The following is a 20849-nucleotide window of genomic DNA, read 5'->3' on the forward strand; positions in this document are numbered from 1 at the left end:
TCCCAATAGTCTAGAATAATCCGTCAAATCCATCTTAGCAGTCTCAAGAAACAACCCATGTAATCTTAAGTAACCAGTCCATGTATTGTTAAATAAACAATTCAACTAATCTTAAATAAGTAGTCGAAGTCGTAAGGACGACTGATTCGAAGGCGAACTAGTAGAAGGACACTTACTTCAAGTTTTAGTCAATACGAGCTCAAACAACCTTAACTTTTATTTTCCCAAAAGATCAAGAACCAAGTCCTAAGTGATAAACCAAAAATCAGGATTTCCAAAATAAGGTCAAAATTCTCAATCAACCAATTTACATCATCCATTAAGGCCAAATATTTATAGCCCTAAGATCCAATTACTTATCGAAATTGTCTTGAAATTGATCTCAAATTTGGCGAACAACACTTCAAAATCATTCGATTCTTGAATCAAACCCTATATCTGTTAGGATTGGTGTCCTAATTCTCCTGGAGTCTCGTAGTTTGTAAACTGTACACATTGTTATGAATAAAATAAGAGTTATTTTATTTGGCATTTACTCATATCCAATAAACAAAGCTCCATGGTTATTGTATGTAAACTTAAACATGTATATGAGATATACAAGTGGATCATGCCTTAAGTGATAACCTAAATAGGTCTATAGTATAAGGATTAAGGAGGGATACCTGATCCTGGTGACACTAAGGATACAACCCACTTTGTAGAGGTTTACAAGTATTGTGAACTATTACATATGGTAGATCCTGACCATTCATGTGGAGACATGCGAGGGAGGTGTCCTATACAAAGAGTTTGTATAAGACCAAACCACGAGATGACTAGTCTCTTTATATAACGTCGTTGATACTTGAGACTTACATCTCACTTAAACGATCATAGGTGACATGACATTAATCCTGAGTTTTTTGGGAACTTTTGTCTTTGAGGGCGGTCATTTGATTAGTATGGGTGAGAGTGGCCAGATTGCCAACTCAACATGCTTACCTTTTTGAGGATTTATCTGATTTGGGAGCTGGGAACTTAATTACACAAGATGGAATTCACTCCTTCCCCAAAGCAGGGGTAAGTAGATAGATTGCTCCCTTAAGAGTTGATTCCGGGTTTTGAACATAGTGGCCACAACCTCCCTTTGGAAGAGAGGACTCAGTCATAGTAGGACAATGACTTATGTTCATTAGAGGAATTAGTGGTACTTAAGGAGTTAGATGTAACTACCAGGGAAAAATGGTAAATTAGCCCAGTTGTATTTACGAACGATTTGTGAAGGTTATCGCACTGTTGATTGGTTGATATGGACATAAAATATATCTATAGTGAGAAGAGTGCAACAATCTGTCTTTAGTGGAGTGCTTGACAGTCAACGAATGGTGGATCCCGTGACTAAAGAGTTTTGTAAGTTATTCACGTACCATTGAAGCTTCAAGCTACAGGTCCATAAGATCCCCTTGGTAGCTCAATGGATTCAAGTTGAGAATCAGTTCTTGGTGTTAGTTTGAAGTTCAAATTGATAAGAGGAAATTCAATTAAATATAATATAATTGATGTGATAAATGAGATACATCAAGTGGAGGATTAATGTAAATATGATTTACATTAAGTATCATAAAATAGAAAAAGAACTATGGTTTATATGTTTCATGAAATGAAATATTAAAACTATAGATTATAAATATAATATGGTAAGTTGGTTAACATATATATTTATAATAATATTAATTATTTGATAATTATCTCTTTTTCTCTAATAACCAATTGAGTGGGAGGTTATTGGTGGTTTTATGGTAACCGTTAGATAAAAGGAAAAATGTTTTCCTAAATTGATATAGTTGCCATTCTCGGATAGAAACTCACGGAATGCTGTCAAGTGAATTGGTTTTCACTAAACGATAGCTGAAAGAGAGATTAAACGATCGTGGAGTGACACTATACAATAATTCATTCAGTTGGTCGTAGCTAAACAATCGCAGGGCATTATCTATACGATAGGTTGCCGTCTTTTAAACGATGGAGTATTCGTCTATACGATAGATACTTCTCATCTCTCACTTGCTCAATTGTCTACACGATTGTTATTCCTTTGGTCTCTTCCTCTAACCAAGTTCCCACAGAGCCCACACTTTTGGATTCTCACACTGAGAATACCAAGATAGCCATTGTAGTGGTGTCCTCACTCAACTCGACTGAGTTCGAGTTTTTTTAGCTGTTCGTTGGGTTTGTGGTTGTTGTTGAATGTGTTGTGTTGTGGTCGTTGGGTTCGAGTGTTGGTGTATTGCTGTTTTAGACGCTTGAAGTTTGTGATCGAGGGAGTTTGAAGAATGAGTTTTCAAAGGTATGTATTTGTTATCCCTTGATCTCATTGTAAGGCATGCTGTAGTTTTGTATTATGCACGACCTATTAATTTCCATTTGGCGACTGTAATTGTTGATGTTCAATTTTGAATGGAATTTGGAACGATCCTTCTACTGCTCATGGAAATCCTCATGTCTGATTTCCTTCAATACCAACAATCAAAATTAATTCTATCATTTAGGACACAATTCCAATCACAACTTAACCCGAATGTCTCCAAACAACTTACCCAACACGTGGTTTGATCCCAAAACCACTTCAAAGCTTCAAAATCAACACAATCCAACAACTATATCATCAAAATCAACCTTTAACTTTCATGGAAAACAAATTTAGACCTTTTAATCCAACCTCCAAAAATCACAATTAAAACAAAAATTAACTCGACACTTAGTGGTATCCAAAAATTCTCAACAAAGACCGCAAACCTTACCAAAAAAAGGATGCCTAACAATTTTAATCTAATCAAAAAGCACCTTGAGTATTAGCAAAATCCAATTTCAACATCAAAACAATATGGGTGAGCCAAAACTTGAACCAAAATTTAATGGGTATTCAAGATTTTCCAAGAAAACCCATAAAACATCAAATAACTTACCCAAGATATCAATTTCGGTGACAATGGCATCAACAGCGGTGGCAACCATAGATATGCGGCGGGTGTTGCTATCGGACGACATAAATTATTTAGGCTAGTGACTGGAAGTGAGGGTCTTGCATGAGGAGGGTCTGCGAGAGTGAGAGAGAAGGGGAATTTTCAGTTTTATGGATTTTATTCAGTAGCAATTACAAACAAACCAGAGCTTCAAAAACGATCCAACAGTTCAAAATGAAACTATATATGTTTCAAACAGACTGACCAAATTTGAGCACGATCCTACGGCTCAAACTCTAGAAATCGACAATTTTTTGAAAGTTGCTGCTGGAAAATCGAATTGCTTTCTCCTTGATTTTCTGCCTTTTTTCACTCTCCTTTAGTTTCGAAAAATCCCAATTCTTTCATTTTTTTTTCAAATTTTAAAAAGATAAATAAAATATTTTATCACAATATCTCCAAAATCTCCAAATATTCTATCAAATTAATAAATCAATCAACTTTCAAATTACCTTAATTTAGAATTTAGAAACTAAATTTAAATGGCATAAAATCTATCAGTTTGATAAAAATTAAAATCTTTCAAATATTTAAATCAATTTAAAACCACATAAATTAATTATCTCCTTAATTGTTTTAAGTTGGCTCCAAAATCAAAAATCAAAGGGAGGCAAAATTCAATATTTTCAAGATAATTATTTCGAATATCCAATCAATTTAATTTAATTTAACCAATAAAAGCTTTTCAATTATTTCAATTTAATTCCAATTTTAAAAATGAAAGGGAAATTAAAACTCAATAATTTTAGATAATTAACTTAAATTTTCCTAAAATTCGGGATGTTACAATCATTCTCTACCAAACATGTCTCCAAGACAAATAAATCACATTTACTGTCTTTAGACTTCTTCCTTTTATGGAGAGTAGTGGGATTAGTATCAAAACCTATATAAGCTCCAAGTTCCATGTCAGAGGACAATTCTTGTCGATGAACTTCATCAGAGTCAGCAAAAATTACTTTCTCTTTTAGTCTCTTGACATTCAAGAAAGACTAGAGATGTAGGATTGTATCAACAGCAGCGAAAGCACAAGGATCATCTAAGCACTCACATTCACTAATTTTGGCATAATATAAAGCATGCTTCTGTAGAAAAATAGGTTTCAAGACATACCTCTCGTAGAACTTCAACAAAGCTCCTTCTCCAGCTGCAATCTTCTCCGTATCTTTATGTAGACCACCTCAAGATCTTCCCCACTATTCTCTTGGTACTCTAGATTGAGTTGTGGGACTCAAAACAAGCTTGAATCAAGGGATGAAGGAGAAAAGCTCACTGCTGCAACCTTGTTGAAGAACTTTTCTTCAAACTAGTTTTTCTCTCAAAACTCTTTTGATTGCATGCCTGATTTTCACTCCAATCTCTTCATTATATTGCAAATAAACATGCAAAGAGAAGAGTTGCATGAGTTGCAGCTCATGCTAGGTGAAGACAAGGCCAAGATATTGCAATATGTGTGAGTTAGTTCAAAGATGGATAATGGAAAAAACCATTTTTCCATTTTGTGTTTTTGTTTTCTAAATTTTCCAATTTTATCTAAAAATTAAAATCTGATTTTATAAATCTATTTTGATTTTAAAAATGAAAATTTAATCAATTTCTTAAATTAATTATTCAATAAAACTTAATTAATTTAATATCAAATATTAAATTAATTTTAACACATATCCATCTTTATATATTTAAATATATAAATTCTCCTATTCCGTTTAATTCTAAAATTAAACATAATTATATCTCATATAATCACTAATTCCCTTAATTCTAATTTGAACGTTTCAAATTAACTTATCACGCTATTCTAGAGCTAGTCTGTTACGAGCTAGTAGGGGGGCCTCGCGGACCTACAGATCATGAGCTCCAATGATCCGAGATTAATTGGCTAAACTCATTAGACTAGATTAATCTTCATTCGTTAACTAATGGGTCATTATACTAAAGCCCATAGTTGCACTCCCCTCACTGTAGATATATATTATGTTCACATGATTTAACCATAATCAACAAGTTGACCCTTCACAGGTTGTTCATAATAATGGTTGGATCAAATATCTGTTTTACCCCCGAGATTACGTCTTATTTCTCAAGTCCCTACTGATCCTCTAATGAACAAATGATTTGTGATCCAATCACCAAACCAAACTCTCTCAGCTCAGTGAGAGGGTGGGGCCCCTTGTTCAAGACCTGGATTTAGTACTTGAGAGACCAACCTTTCTCCTATCCCTAAATCGGGTAGGCGTGAATTCCGTCTTGTACCCTATGTCCCCAACTATCTATCTATTCTTACCCTTGAAATGGGAGTCTTATTGAGCCGGCGCTGTTGAGCCAACCCTCAACTATGCAAATCTAAGGGAAATCTCGAATAAACAAGAGTTCATAGTTAGCTCAGGATTAAGATCGAGTTACCTAGGTCATCTAGGTGAAATAGTCTGTCTTAAACAATAAACAACATTATAAAATAAGAGTGACTTATTTCTTGGTCATGATCTTGTACAAGCTCATTACATCGGACGCCTCCACTCCTCATGTCATAACATGTATGAATTAGGATCACATCGTATGTAGCAGTTTACAACTCTTTGTAATAACTACAGAGTAGGCCGCATCCAATTGTGTTACCAAAATAAGGTACCCAACCTCATTCATGTACCATAGATCATTTTGACTATTTACTCGAACCTGATCCACTCTTATGTTTCCACATAAAGTTCAAGTACTCATAAAATAGTCATGGGTCTTAGTTTATTGGATTTAGACTTTCATACAATTTATGAGATCAATAACAAGTATATTGATAATAGAAAATGTTTATCATTTTACAAATTGTGAGTTTTTAGGACATAAAACCAAACAATACTCCCACTTGGACTAAAACTCCAGGGTTCAATATACAAATATATACAATGTTGAGTTTACATGGAGAGAAAAAAATGTACAAATACAATATACTAGGGCATCACAATACCCATCAATTCTCCCACTTGCCCTAGTGATTCAAAACTCGTAGACCTAGTCCTACTAGGTGACCCTCGAACACTTTAGTCGAGAGGGCCTTCGTAAATGGATCAGCTATGTTTCTTTTGCTGATTTTTTTATAACAAATACTTAGCTTCTATTGTGGAGTCTGCAATACAATCTGCTTGATGCTCGTCCACACAACTACTCCTCCGTTAAGAGTGAATACTGACCCCGAAGTTGATTTCCTCGAATCAATATCGGTCTGAAAGTCAGAATTAGTGTATCCAGTAAGGATCAGATCCTTAGGACCATACATGAACATATAATCTCTCGTTCTCCGAAGATACTTGAGAATGTTTTTAACAGCTGTCCAATGGTCAAGACCAGGATTGGACTGAAATCTGCTGACAATTCCTACGACATAGCATATGTTGGGATGAGTACACAGCATTGCATACATCAAACTCCCAACTGCAAATGCATATGGAATTCGATTCATCTCCTCAACCTCTTGAGGTGTCTTAGGACTCTGATCCTTAGACAAGTGAATTCCATGCCTGAAAGGTAAAGATCCTTTCTTGGAATTTTGCATTTTATACCTAGACAACATCTTGTCTATATAAGATGCTTGAGATAATGCCAATGTTCTGTTCTTGCGATTCCGAACTATTTGGATTCCAAGAACATACTGTGCTTCTCCCAAATATTTCATTTGGAAATGTGAAGCCAACCATCTCTTAACGTCAGCTAGATATTCTACCTCATTCCCAATGAGTAGAATATCATCAACATACAACACCAGAAAAGTGACAGTTTTGTTGATGATCTTCTTGTATACACAGGATTCGTCAACATTTTGTTCAAAGCCATAAGATTTGATTGCAGCGTCAAATCTCTTATTCTAGGATCTAGAAGCTTGTTTTAATCCATAAATGGATCGATTAAGCTTGTAAACTTTTTGCTCTTAACCTTGCTGTATAAACCCTTCTGGTTGAGACATATAGATACTCTCTTCAAGATAGCCATTCAGAAAGTTGTCTTGACATCTATTTGCCATATTTCATAATCATAAAATGTGGCTATGGCCAAGAGTATTCTAATAGACTTTATCATGGCAACTGGAGAGAAGGTTTCTTCAAAATCCAACCCCTCTCTTTGGGTAAACCCTTTTGCCACTAGTTTAGCTTTTTAAGTCTATACCTTACCAGCTTGGTCTCGTTTTCTCTTGTAGATCAATTTGCAGCCGATGGTTTTATCCCTTCCGATTGATCTACAAGATCCCAGACAGAATTGAAATACATAGATTCCATTTCAAGGTCCATGGTTTTAATTATCTATAAAAATAATGAAATATTCATACCCTTCTCTTGTTCTAACATTTAGAGGCCCACAAAGGTCTGAATGAATTAGCTCTAGGGGTTCTTTGGCTCTAAGACCTTTTCCAGAAAAAGATCTTTTTGTCATTTTACCCTCAAGACAAGACTCACATGGTGGTAATAAATTGTCTTCCAACTTATTTAGATGATTGTTCTTAACCAATCTCTTAATCCTGTTGAGATTTATGTGACCCACTCTTAAGTGCTAAAGATAGGCATTTGGAGAAATCTTCCTTTTATTATGAGTCCCAACAGTTTTAAACATCTCTATGTTCAAAACAGATTTGACCTTAGTTGGTTTTAACATGTACAAGTTATTTTCTAATTTTGCAGAGCGAAACTGTTTATTTCTCATTTTGATGAACACTTCACTATTTTCGAAATAAACTTTATAATTTTGTTCTAGCAAACAAGAGACATAAATTAGATTCCTTTTCATAGAAGGAATATAATATACATTTTTCACCTTTTGTCAACTGTCTCCAGGAATTTGTTTCCTGTGAGAAAGTACATGCATGATTAGCGACACCTGAATCAATTATCCAGATTTTATCGTTTTCCACTAAGCATGCTTCGATAACAAGTAAATCATATTTATCTTATTGTTTGAATTCAGCATTCTTATCTACATAATTCATAATTTCAGATGAGTTGGGAGATAAAGGACAATCCTCTGTTAAAACTCTTTTGGTATAATCAATCGCTAGTAATTTGTTTGTTGATTTGATTTTACTGTTATGTATATCGGAAGCAAGTATTCTAGAATTCGACATGCTGATAAAATTCAAACAAATTCTAATTATCAAATTGTAACTAAATCCAAAATCAAATTTTAGCAAAAGTAATAATGTACTCATAACCATTATTTATTTGTAACGATATTTTAGTGAGTCAGAATATGTGCTACCGAGGGGCAGTCAGATACTCCATCACTAAAACAAACAATTTTGACCAAACACTATCCTTGATATAACTCTTATTCCTATTGTCTCCGGAATAACTCTTATTCCTATAGTCGTTTGGTTATCGTTTTCGGCCAAGTTCTTTACTAACAACTTAGTAATTCTTGTAAGTGTGACCCGCCATTTTCAGATCCTATAGGACGGTATGAATTTTCCTCCGAAATAGAAGACAACTTCCAAGACGGAACTATAAGGCCGTATTCATTTTACTGAAGCCTGTGTTGTTCCGAATCCTATGTTACAACCCTCCGAGGGGATAGCCATCGCTAAACGACTAGTAAAGGGCCGCCTAAAGTAAACCAACAGGTGCAACATAGGAATCTCACGGTTCAAACTAATGGAAGAGACCGTAGGATATATTGACACATGTTCTTCACCTACTTACTATGAACTACTTCCTCCGTTTACCTTGATATTGCAAAACACTCTCCGAAGGGAGGTCAATCCCAGGGTGACATGAAGCGTCATATGAATCTCACGGTGTAAACTATGTGGAGACGTGGTAGTTGAAATCTATTTATCGTATAATAGACTTATATTTGAACAACTTCCTTTTATTCACCGAAATCTAGATTTAAGCTAAAAAATACTTTTCAAAGGGAGGTCACTCCTAGGGTGACACGAAGTACCTCTTAAATCTGGATTGTGAACTCTTAGAGACGTGAGAGCTAAAAATAACGTATCATATATGTTATTAATCTCCTACTGAAGTTTTCTGATAAATCTATCATATAGAAGTTATTAAACTACCACTGAAGTGTTCTATTTGGGTATATTTATACTTAGGTTCTTTTCGGCTAATAAAAAAACCCTAAGTGTATGTGGTTTATCCAAGTATAACTCTTATACTTGGACTTTAACCTACGATCTCTAGGTGATAAACCATTTTATTACCTCACATCACTCACGTATGCTCATAAAATCGGTTACCAACGCTCAATAATTCAGCCATAATCCCCAGGTAGGAGGTGTTTCGTAACTCGTCAACTTAAGTACCCCCAGCCTTAGACAGGATTATATACTGGTTGAGTTTGTAACCAAGGTTTTATAAGTTTTAACAATTAAAATAGGTGGTCAACCTACGTGAGCATGTAGCTGTTGTTTATGGATTTTAAATGTCTAACCCAATTTTATAACAACTTATAAAACTTTAGATATGCTATTCATCCATAACATACATGAGGCATTCAAATTTAATATAACATTTATATTAAATACAAGAAACCCTAACATGCATACTATATATTATAACAATTATAACATACTTTCAATGCATGTTACATGCTTTCTATGTTGGGATTTTAAATCTAAATGGCATACTATATGCACATACAAGACTTATTTAATTATAACATACATCAAATGCATAAATAATTAAACATAGACTGATATGGTTTTAGTTTTGGCAAAACCAAGCAAACAGAAGCCTAACTATTACGAAACAGTTTCGAACCGCTCCTGGGCCACTCGAACTGCTGCAAAACGAACTCAAGTAGCTTGAACCGGACCCAAACTGTCTAAACCAAACCAGCCAAGTCTGAACTGGACCAGCCAAGAACTATTCGAAACTGAACCAGACCAGACCACAAGAGAACCGGTCAAACCGACAGCCCTTGCACATGTTCAACATCTCATTAAGTCTCATCATTTAGCAATGACGACCATCGTCTAGCGTGTTGCTAGATCATTTAGTAAATCCTTGATTGTTTAGTGGCACAAAAGGTAAATGATCGTTTAATGCCATCACATAGCATTCAACGCATTGCCCAGCTGCGACACAAAGGTATGTGATCGCGTAGTTCTATCATATAGCAACTCGTCGCATCACCTAACTCCCGCATAAAGGTAAACGATTGCGTAGTGCTATCGCATAGCAACTTGACGCATCGCCTAGCTCCTGCATAGAGGTAAATGATCGCGTAGTGCTATTGCATAGCAACTTGACGCATTGTTTAGCTCCCAATCAAAGATAAACGATCGAAGTAGGCGATCGCTCAAGGCTATCGTATAACTCTTCATCACTATCACTTAGTTCTATCGTATAGAACCAAACGATCGCTTAACACCATCGTCTATCACTGCACGTCATCGTTTTGTATCCATCGTAGCTTAAACAATTGCTTAGCTCCATCATATAGAACATCATTGCATCGCTCAGGATCGTAGGTAAGCGATTTGTTTAGTTCCATTGCATAGAAACTTTAACGCATTGCTTAGCACTATGTCTACACGATCGCTTAGCTTCGTATCTAATTGATCGCTCAGTGCTATCGCGTATCAATTCATCACATCACTTAGCGCACATTGTTGCTAAACGATCGCATTGTACCATTGTATAGTAAATTCAACGTATCGTTTAGTTCCCATGCCAAAGCGATCGCTTAATGCTATCGTATAGCAAATTGAACGCATCTTTTAGCTCCCACAGGTACACGATCGTCTAGCGTTCAACATCACAACAACCAGTGCCCATTGCTATATGATCGTCTAGCTGTTCTTCACATCGTGTAGCATTTAGAGCTAGACGATCTGTTAGCAACTGGAACCACAACGACGATAAGAACAGAGGTTGATTTTCTGGAACTGCAACTCGGCCTCTTCACTTGTTTTTTCGATTTACAACTTAATTTCAACTCTAATGACTCTAAATAAATTACAGACTCTTGGGAACACATTAAAGCTCATCAAGAAAGAGCCAATTACAAATTGAAATGAGAAATTAAAGTGAATTAAATAGCCAAAATTCAAAAACCATATTAGTGCACCAGTTTTATATTTTTCATATAAAACACCCACCAAACAAAAATTAAACCGAATTGAATGCTTATTATGCTCTGATACCAATTGTAGAATTGTATCAATAGCAGTGATAGCACAAGGATCATCTAAGCACTCACATTCACTAATTTTGGCATAATATAAAGCATGCTTCTGCAGAAAAATGGGTTTCAAGACATACCTCTTGTAGAACTTCTTCAAAGCTCTTTCTTCAGCTGCAATCTTCTCCACATCTTGTTGTAGACCACCTCAAGATCTTCCCCACTATTCTCTTGGTGCTCTAGATTGAGTTATGGGACTCAAAACAAGCTTGAATCAAGGGATGAAGGAGAAAAGCTCACTACTGCAACCTTGTTGAAGAACCTTTCTTCAAACTAGGTTTTCTCTGAAAACTCTTTTAATTGCATGACCAATTTTCACTCCAATCTCTTCATTATATTGCAAATAAACATGAAAAGAGAAGAGTTGCATGAATTGCAGCTCATGCTAGGTGAAGACAAGGCCAAGATATTGCAATATGTTTGAACTAGTTCAAAGATGGATAATGGAAAAAACCATTTTTCCATTTTGTATTTTTGTTTTCCAATTTTTCCAATATTATCTAAAAATCAAAATTTTATTTTATAAATCTATTTTGATTTTAAAAATGAAAATTTAATTAATTTCATAAATTAATTATTAAATAAAACTTAATTAATTTAATATCAAATATTAAATTAATTTTAACACATATCCATCTTTATATATTTAAATCATATTTAAATATATAAATTCTCTTATTCTGTTTAATTCTAAATTTAAACATAATTATATCTCATATAATCACTAATTCTCTTAATTCTAATTTGAACATTTCAAATTAACTTATTACACTATTCTAGAGCTAGTCCGTTACGAGCTAGTAGGAGGACCTCGTGGACCTACAGATCATGGGCTCCAACGATCCGAGATTAATTGGCTAAACTCATTAGACAAGATTAATCTTCATTCGTTAACTAATGAGTCATTCCATTAAAGCCCATAGTTGCACTCCCCTCACTGTAGATATATTATGTCCACATGATTTAACCATAATCAACAAGTCGACCCTTACAGGTTGTTCATAATAACGACTAGATCAAATATCTGTTTTACCCCCGAGATTACGTCTTATTCCTCAAGTCCCTCTGATCCTCTAATGAACAAATGGTTTGTGATCCAGTCACCAAACTAAACTCTCTCAGCCCAGTGAGAGGGTGGGGCCCCTTGTTCAAGACCTGGATTTAGTACTTGAAAGAACAACCTTCTCCTATCCCTAAATCGTGTAGACGTGAACTTCGTCTTGCACCCTATGTCCCCAGCTATCTATACAGTCTTACCCCTGAAATGAGAGTCTTATTGAGCCGGCACTGTTTAGCCAACCCTCAACTATGCAAATCTAAGGACAATCTTGAATAAACAGGAGTTCATAGTTAGCTCAGGATTAAGATCGAGTTACCTAGGTCATCTACGTGAAACAGTCAGTCTTAAACAGTAAACAATGTTATAAAGTAAGAGTGACTTATTTCTTGGTCCTGATCTTATACAAACTCATTGCATAGGACGCCCCCACTCCTCATGTCATAACATGTACGAATTAGGATCACATCGTATGTAGCACTTTACAATTCTTGTAACAACTATAGAGTAGGCCACATCCAATGGTACTACCAGAATAAGGTACCCAACCTCATTCATGTTCCATAGATCATTTTGATTATTTACTCGAACCTGATCCAATCATATGTATCCCCATAAAGTTCAAGTACTCATACAATAGTCATGAGTCTTAGTTTATTTGATTTAGACTTTCATACAATTTATGAGATCAATAATAAGTATATTGATAATAGAAAATGTTTATCATTTTACAAATTGTGAGTTTTTAGGACATAAAACCCAACAATACTCCCACTTGGACTAAAACTCCAGGGTTCAATATACAAATATATACAATGTTGAGTTTACATGGAGAGAATAAAATGTACAAATACAATAGACTAGGGCATCACAATACCCATCAATTCTCCCACTTGCCCTAGTGATTCACAACTCGTAGACCTAGTCCTACTAAGTGACCCTCGAACACTTTAGCCGAGAGGGCCTTCGTAAATGGATCAACTATGTTTCTTTTGCTGATTCGTTTATAGCAACATACTCAGCTTCCATTATGGAGTCTGCAATACAACTCTGCTTGATGCTCGTCCACAAAACTACTCCTCTGTTAAGAGTGAATACTGACCCTGAAGCTGATTTCCTCGAATTAATATTGGTCTGAAAGTCAGAATTAGTGTATCTAATAAGGATTAGATCCTTAAGACCATACACGAGCATATAATCTCTCGTTCTCTGATGATAGTTGAGAATGTTTTTAACAGCAGTCCAATGGTTTAGCAAACACATTGATCTACATTAGATTTTAGCAAATACTTTTTAAAACAAAATCCAATTTTGTTTAGCAAAATCTAAATGAAACCCGTGTGATACCTAGTTTTGCAATGATACTTCAGTGGTTTAGGACAAAAGCCACCGAAGGGTAGTTAATTTATTCCTCCTCTGAATTGAGACACTTTCAACCAGTGATTAACACCAAAATAACTCTTGTTCCTATAACGACTAGCCATCATTGATTTGGTCAAGAAATCATTAACTTGATTAACAATTTCTCGTAAGTGTGACCCTTCATTTTAGATCCTAGAGTTTCGTCCCATGTAGCCAATTCGAAGATAAAAAATCCGATTGGGGCAAAAACTAAAGTGACCCTATCCATTTCTGGAGTTCACCTTGATATTGATCAACTGCACAAACCATCCGAAGGGAGACACCCCAAGGGCACCACGAGGTTGTGCAAGAAGATCACACGGTGCAAACCAAAGAAGAAGACCGTAGGACATGTTGACACACATGCTTCACCCACTTACTATAAATACTCTCTCCGTCCACCTTGATATTGACTCATGCAAATACCATCCGAAGGACGATGCTTCTAAGGCACCACAAGGCCAAGCATGAATCTCACGGTGTGAACATTAAGGGAGAAGCTTGAGTGGAATTGACATATCATATATATCTTTTCCTCCCACTGAGTATTTTAAGAACTTAGGGTTTAGTTTACTTAGAAAAAACATGGTTAAATATTTTAACTAAGTGATCGTTTAGGTTTGCCCAAAAGTAACTCTTACTTTGGAAAGTTGAGCAACTTTTGATCATCATTCATTAAACTCTTTAACGAAGTCTTTGATCAACTGTTGCATGCTTTTAGCAAATCTATCTAATTCACCTTTTCAGGTAGCTTGCCAAGTAGGGGTGTTCTATTTTCGTTAGCTTAAATACCCCAGCCTAGCTAGAACCCGCCTTAGACAAAAGGTCCCTTATAGATAGATTTAATACAAATTTAATCTTTTATTCAAATCAATTTAATCTTATTAAATTGATTCAAAAGATTAAACTTAGGTTTCTAATCTCATTAGAACCATGAACTTAGGTCTATCTCAATCCAATTTTAAAACATGATTTTACCTAATTTCGCATGCAACTCTTTCTTTTAGATCTTAGTTCTAATTTCCATTATGACCCTTATAAAACAGAAAGAACTAAAACCATCCACAATGCGAAGCAACACATACAAGGCATTTATAACTCCTATAAATAAACCTAAATGTCATGCTCCATGCATTGTTCATTCATTACTACTTTTATATAACTCTTTTATAAGAAAGAAATGAACCATGCATACATGCTCTCATACACCCTTATACTATAACACTTATAATATAAAGATGATGTATGAATATGCTTAATGCATGCATAAATGTAACTATGATGTATGAATATGCTTAATGCATGCATAAATGTAACTCTTATATTATATGATGCATGAGCATGTTTTGTTGTAATTTGATCATGCCTAATACTTATAATATAGGATGCATGAATAACCGCATAACCTAAGGTGGGTTTAAAATCTATATGTTATAAATTATGGCATATAAATAAACAATCTCATGTACATTAATTAAAAGTTGATGGACCAGGACAATTAGCCTCAAATCCTCGAGAATAAAGCTAACTATTACAAAAGAGCATTGAGTCCACCGGTTCAAACAGGCGAACCAGGTATTGAACCGTTAGGGTGAAGCCGCATCTGCTTGATTGTGTAACAGCTCCTTGTGATTGTCTAACAATGCTATATGAGCATAAACGATCGTTTAGCAATGATCAAGTACCTTTGACTATGTGATGAAGCATGAAGGTCATGTGATCGTGCAGCGCACATTGTGTAACACATGCCTTAAACGATCAAGTAGACGACAACGATGCGGTGAAGCATAATCGTTTAAACGATCGCTGAGCAAGCATCAAGTATCGTATATTGGGTGATCATGTAGCCAGTGACTATGCGATAAAGTATGCTGGACTACACGATCCTTTAGTTCTATTAAACGACGAATATTAAAACTCTATGCGATTGTTTACCTCAAACGTCCATGCAATCGAGCAGCTTACGCTACACGATAGAGTAAACTCTTTACTCAATCGTTTAGCATTAGCTATACGATCGTTTAGTAAATACTACACGATCGGGTAGAACTTTTTTACACAAGCATTGAGCCAAATCTGAACGATCGTTTAGCCTGGGAAACACGATGCGACCAACCATTTGTCTTCTTCCTCGATGAGAACAACATCTCCATGCTTCTAAACTTCATCACAAACGACTCAAAAAACTTCAAACACTTTGAATAGAGACTCGATTGCTTGTTAATTATGCCCAAAAATGCAGGGGCTCTTACAAATTAACACTTTGTAAACTTAAAGAAAGCTTTAAACAGCAGCAATCATCCCGCAAACATCTATCAACACATCCACAAATACATTTAAATGCATTGTAGAAAACTTAGAAACCCATAACGACTGTAAAAGAAGTTCAATGCAGCAATGGAATTTGGAATATCATAACAGCCTAGCTCTGATACCAATTGAAGGAAATCTAAACAGAGATCTTCATGAGCAGTGGAAGTGGATCGTTCTAAATACCATTGAAAAGAACAAACAAATAATTATAGTCATAAACGGAAACAAACAGATTATGCATAAATAGAAATTACAAGCATGCTACTTAAACAAACTAACAAGGGATAGAATATGCAAACCTTTGAAGAACTCTTCTTCATGTATCGCTCGATCAATTTCCAATGTGTCCAAAGAAGCATTTAAATGCAACGAACAGAACACGAATCAACGAACGTCTGAATGCGTCTCGATCCTAATCGAGTCCAACTCGATTCTCAAACTGAATAGGAACACCACCACAAGTATTACCTTGGTATTCTCGGTGTGAGAATCCGGGAGTTGTGGGCTCTGTATGATCTTGGATTGAAGAAGACAGAGGTGGACAATCAAGTAGACAATCGACTAAGTGGGAGATGATGAAGACTGTCTATCATATAGACGATTTACACGATCTTTTGGAAGATGGAGCCTATCATACTATCTATCGTATAGACGATTTACTCAATTATTTAGAAGATAAAGCCTATCGTATAGACTTTACTCATCGACCGTTTAGCAACTAGTGAACGAGTAACTATCGTATAGTCAGCTCGATCGTGTATGCTCTCTATACTACCACTTAATAAAATCTTTTTACTTGATAGCCTTTTTTGTGAGATTATCCGAATGGAACAATTACTAAATTTGGAAAACAATTTTCCTGTTATCTCACAGTTACCATAACTTCCAATAACCTCCCACTCAAATAGTTATTAGAGAAAAAAAAATAATTAACTATCATATAATTAGTATATTATAAATAAATATGATAACCAACTTATCATACTATATTTATAACCTATAGTTTTAATATTTCATCATATGGAACATATAAACCATAGTTCTTTTCCTATTTTATGGTATTTACTATAAATCATATTTATATTAATTCCTCCAATTAATGTATCTCATACATTCTATCAGTTATATCACATATAATTGAACTATTTAATTATATCATATATAATTAAACTTCCTCTTGTTAATTTGAACACTTCAAACTAACCCAAAATCTAATTCTCAACTTGAACCTATTGAGCTACCAAGGGGACCTTATGGACCAGTAGCTTGAACCTCCAACATACATGAATAACTGACTAAACTCTTTAATCACGAGATCCACCATCCGTTAACTGTTGGTCACTCAACTAAAGACTTTTAACTGCACTCTTTGCACTATAGATATATTTATGTGTCCATTGGATATAACACGTCAACAGTGCGATAAACCTTCACAAATCGCTCGTAAGTACAGCTGAGCAAATTTACCGTTTTGTCTCTGTAGTTACATCTAACTCCTTAAGTACCACTGATTCCTCTAATGAACAATGTCATAGTCCTACTATGATTGAGTCCTCTCTTCCAAAGAGAGGGTGTGGCCATTATGTTCATGACTAGGAATTAACCTCAATGGAGCAATTTATCTACTTACCCTTACTTTGAGAAAGGAGTGAATTCCGTTTTGTGTAGTTGAGTTCCCAGCTCCCCAATCAGACGAATCTCCAAAAAGGTAGGCATGTTGAGTTGGCAATTTGGCTATTCTCACCCATATTAATCAAAGGTTAACAAATGTATACGATGACCATGCATTCCTGTCACAAGTATTCTTGCACTCACGCCAAGTATAACGCGAATGCAAGTTTCTCGGGTGATCCGAGGTCGAACTCAGGGACTTGTAGCTAGACGTATGCGGTAATGTATATGCGGCGGTTGAATAAAAGAATGATAGAGGGTATTAGCTAATAACTACTCCTACTCATAACTAACAAACAACACAATGAGAAGTATGAATGAGAGGTAGAGACATGACAACTGTTGATGTGAAGTAAATGGATGTAAAAATAGACAAAATGTGGAGATGTCTTCATCGCAACCCTTGACAGTGACTGCAAGGGCAACCTCAGCCAATGCAAGCTATGCTATCATGCTACACACACTTGAGCCTATTTCTAGGATGTATGCGATGTGTATGCAAAAGGGTCGAGATGATGCATACCGCTACCGTATCCTACTTATTGGACGCATGCATTGTCCTCTCCGTAGGGTGCATACACTGTGTAATAGCAAACGGAGCTTATTCCTAAATCTTCATTTTGGCTTATGCAAACTTAATCTTGCTCTTTCGAGCATCGATTCTAACCTAGCTCTCCCGAGTATTAGGTTCTTTCCCGAGTTGATCTAAAGGTGTGATGGACCCATACATAAGACAAGGTAACCGCAAAAACTTGGTTGACATAAGATTATTCCTATCTCTAGTGAATATATGCTTACATTGCTTGATGCAACCAACCACTTACCCTCCCGGGCAGTTAGTTATTGCTGACTTTACTCATAGACAAGCGTTGCGTCTGCCTATAAATAGGCATTGCTACAACTTCACACCAAGCAAATAAAGTTTTCTCACACACTCGCGCAACGCACACCTTCCGGTGGTTTGCTACATGCTTCATATCTCTAAGCTGCATGACTAAGTATGCGATACTCAAGCAATCTCACTAAATGATGCAATGAAAGTTAAGGATGCTAAGTAAAGAAAGATGGAGATGGAATCGAAGGAAACACAGAAATGCATTGAACACACAATGTATTAATTTCTTAATAAAAAATGTAATACAATACAATATACGAAAAGAAAAGAAAATGAAAGAACCAGCTTGAAGCAATGCCTTGCTTCCAGTAGATGTGTGTCAAGGCTGCCGGTGGTGCCATGGAAGGGCGGTGGAGCTGACTCACTCGAGATCTAACTCCGACGAAGGATCCAGTTGTCACTCGGAATGGAATGAAGGAAGTGAAGAACTCTCAAGCTTTCTTCTAACGCGTTTGTCTGGATTACAAGGATTTTCCCGAAGGCCGAAACTTGGATTAGTTGAAATTCTACTCAGTGGCTTCTATTTATAGAGCTTGGATCGTCGACAGTATTTATGGACCTGCTCTAATTTTGACATTAGCGGCACGTTGGTCCTTTTCTGAGTCTCTACTGCTAATGGCGTGGTAGGTGAAATGTCAACATCATCTTTTGGTTTTCCCGAGATATGCGTTGATGCCTTCATTCCACCAACCTTGCATTCATCCTACTATTATGGTTATCGTGTAGCCGCAATCATGCAGTGACCGCATTCGCTTAATTACCACAACTTTTACACGATAACCGCAATCGCTTGACGATCGCAACTCCTATGCGATAGATACATGCGATTGATTCGCAACACCCATGCGTTGATCATATGTGTTCGCCTTTGCAATGGAGAGTTTCTCTGCATGCGGTCGTCTATGCGATAGCCCGACTCCCGCATTTGCGTCCACTTCCTGTGTTAGCTACAAAAATAGACAATTGAATGCATAATAACGCATAATAATGGTTAGCCGAGATTCTCAATGCTGAATGCCGCAAACTCATTTTCTCATGAATTCCTAAAATAATTGCCGCATTACTTAACAACCCTTATAATTCTAAATAAAAGGCCTAAGATGACGTGCATTTCTGCCCGTCATCATTATGCGATCATGCTACATACATACAACAGCAAGTCATCTCTCAATGCAAATGCTACGACTTATAATTTTGGAACGCATGCGATGATGTCTATAGGACTTACATCTAAGCCTCTATTCTTGCCTATGCGAAGATGAATGGCACACACATACACAAGGCGACTGCATACTACCATAACCTATCTCTAGGGTTCATGCGATGCATGTTGGCAAGCAGAGCTTATCTCTAAGTCTCTATCTCTTGCTGATGCAGATGTAATCTTGCTTTCTCAAGTCTAGATTCTAACCTAGCTCTCTCAAGTCTTAGGTTCTTTCTTTAGACTCTCTCTCGAGTAGCTCTAAAGGGGTGATGGACGCAACATAAGACAAGATGATCGCATGCAATGAAGATCCTAGGTCATGTTAGCTAAGTATTTCTCAACCCATTCAAAGGTTTAGTTACTCATGCATATTGTATAGAGAGTGAACAGATGTAGAAATGCAAGTTCCATTCTATATATGAAATTGAAATACAAAATGACAATGTGAAATAAAGATAAAGAGCCTGGTAGCAATCTCTTGCTTCCCAAGGCTTTTACACTGTTCCTCTCTACTCTGGTCAAAAGATATTCTTGCTCTCACAAGAGTCGGCCCTCTCTCTGTTTTTCATGCTCCCTGGCATAGCTGACCAAGACGATCATCCAACGTCTTCTCCCTTTTCTCGCTTCCGCCTTCTACATATAAGAAAACTAAGAATAAGGCTAACTATCGTCTATATGGTGAACTCTCTAATCTGAGCGAACTCCTTCAATGAAGGTGGCCTCGGTATTTATAGAGCTTCAGGGTGAAAAGCTTTTTCTCTCATATGATTGCACTGATGGGATGACATTAATTCTTTATCTGATGCGCCGAATAATTGTCACCGAAAAGTTGAGTGTACTTGCTACAGTGTCATTAACGAGTTGTCAACTTAATTTGGAGTTGACCATCATCAGCTTTCCGTCCCATCGTGATTTAATGAGCTTTCACCTTGATGCGTCGGCTTTATGTGGCCACCTTCTTGAGTAGATTTTCGTGAATGCATATGATCGCATAGCCTTGCGGTCATAATCTCTTAATACGCTCGGAGGTTAATTTCTTCGAATCGCATTTCCGCCTTGCGCCAACGTATTTTCTGCATAAAATACATAAGTTAGCTGTTTTAATGCGATGGACACATGCGATCGCGATGT

This window comes from Benincasa hispida, chromosome 3, assembly GCF_027475165.1.
Source record: "Benincasa hispida cultivar pf3 chromosome 3, pf3_genome.v1.1, whole genome shotgun sequence".
Lineage (NCBI taxonomy): Eukaryota > Viridiplantae > Streptophyta > Magnoliopsida > Cucurbitales > Cucurbitaceae > Benincasa > Benincasa hispida.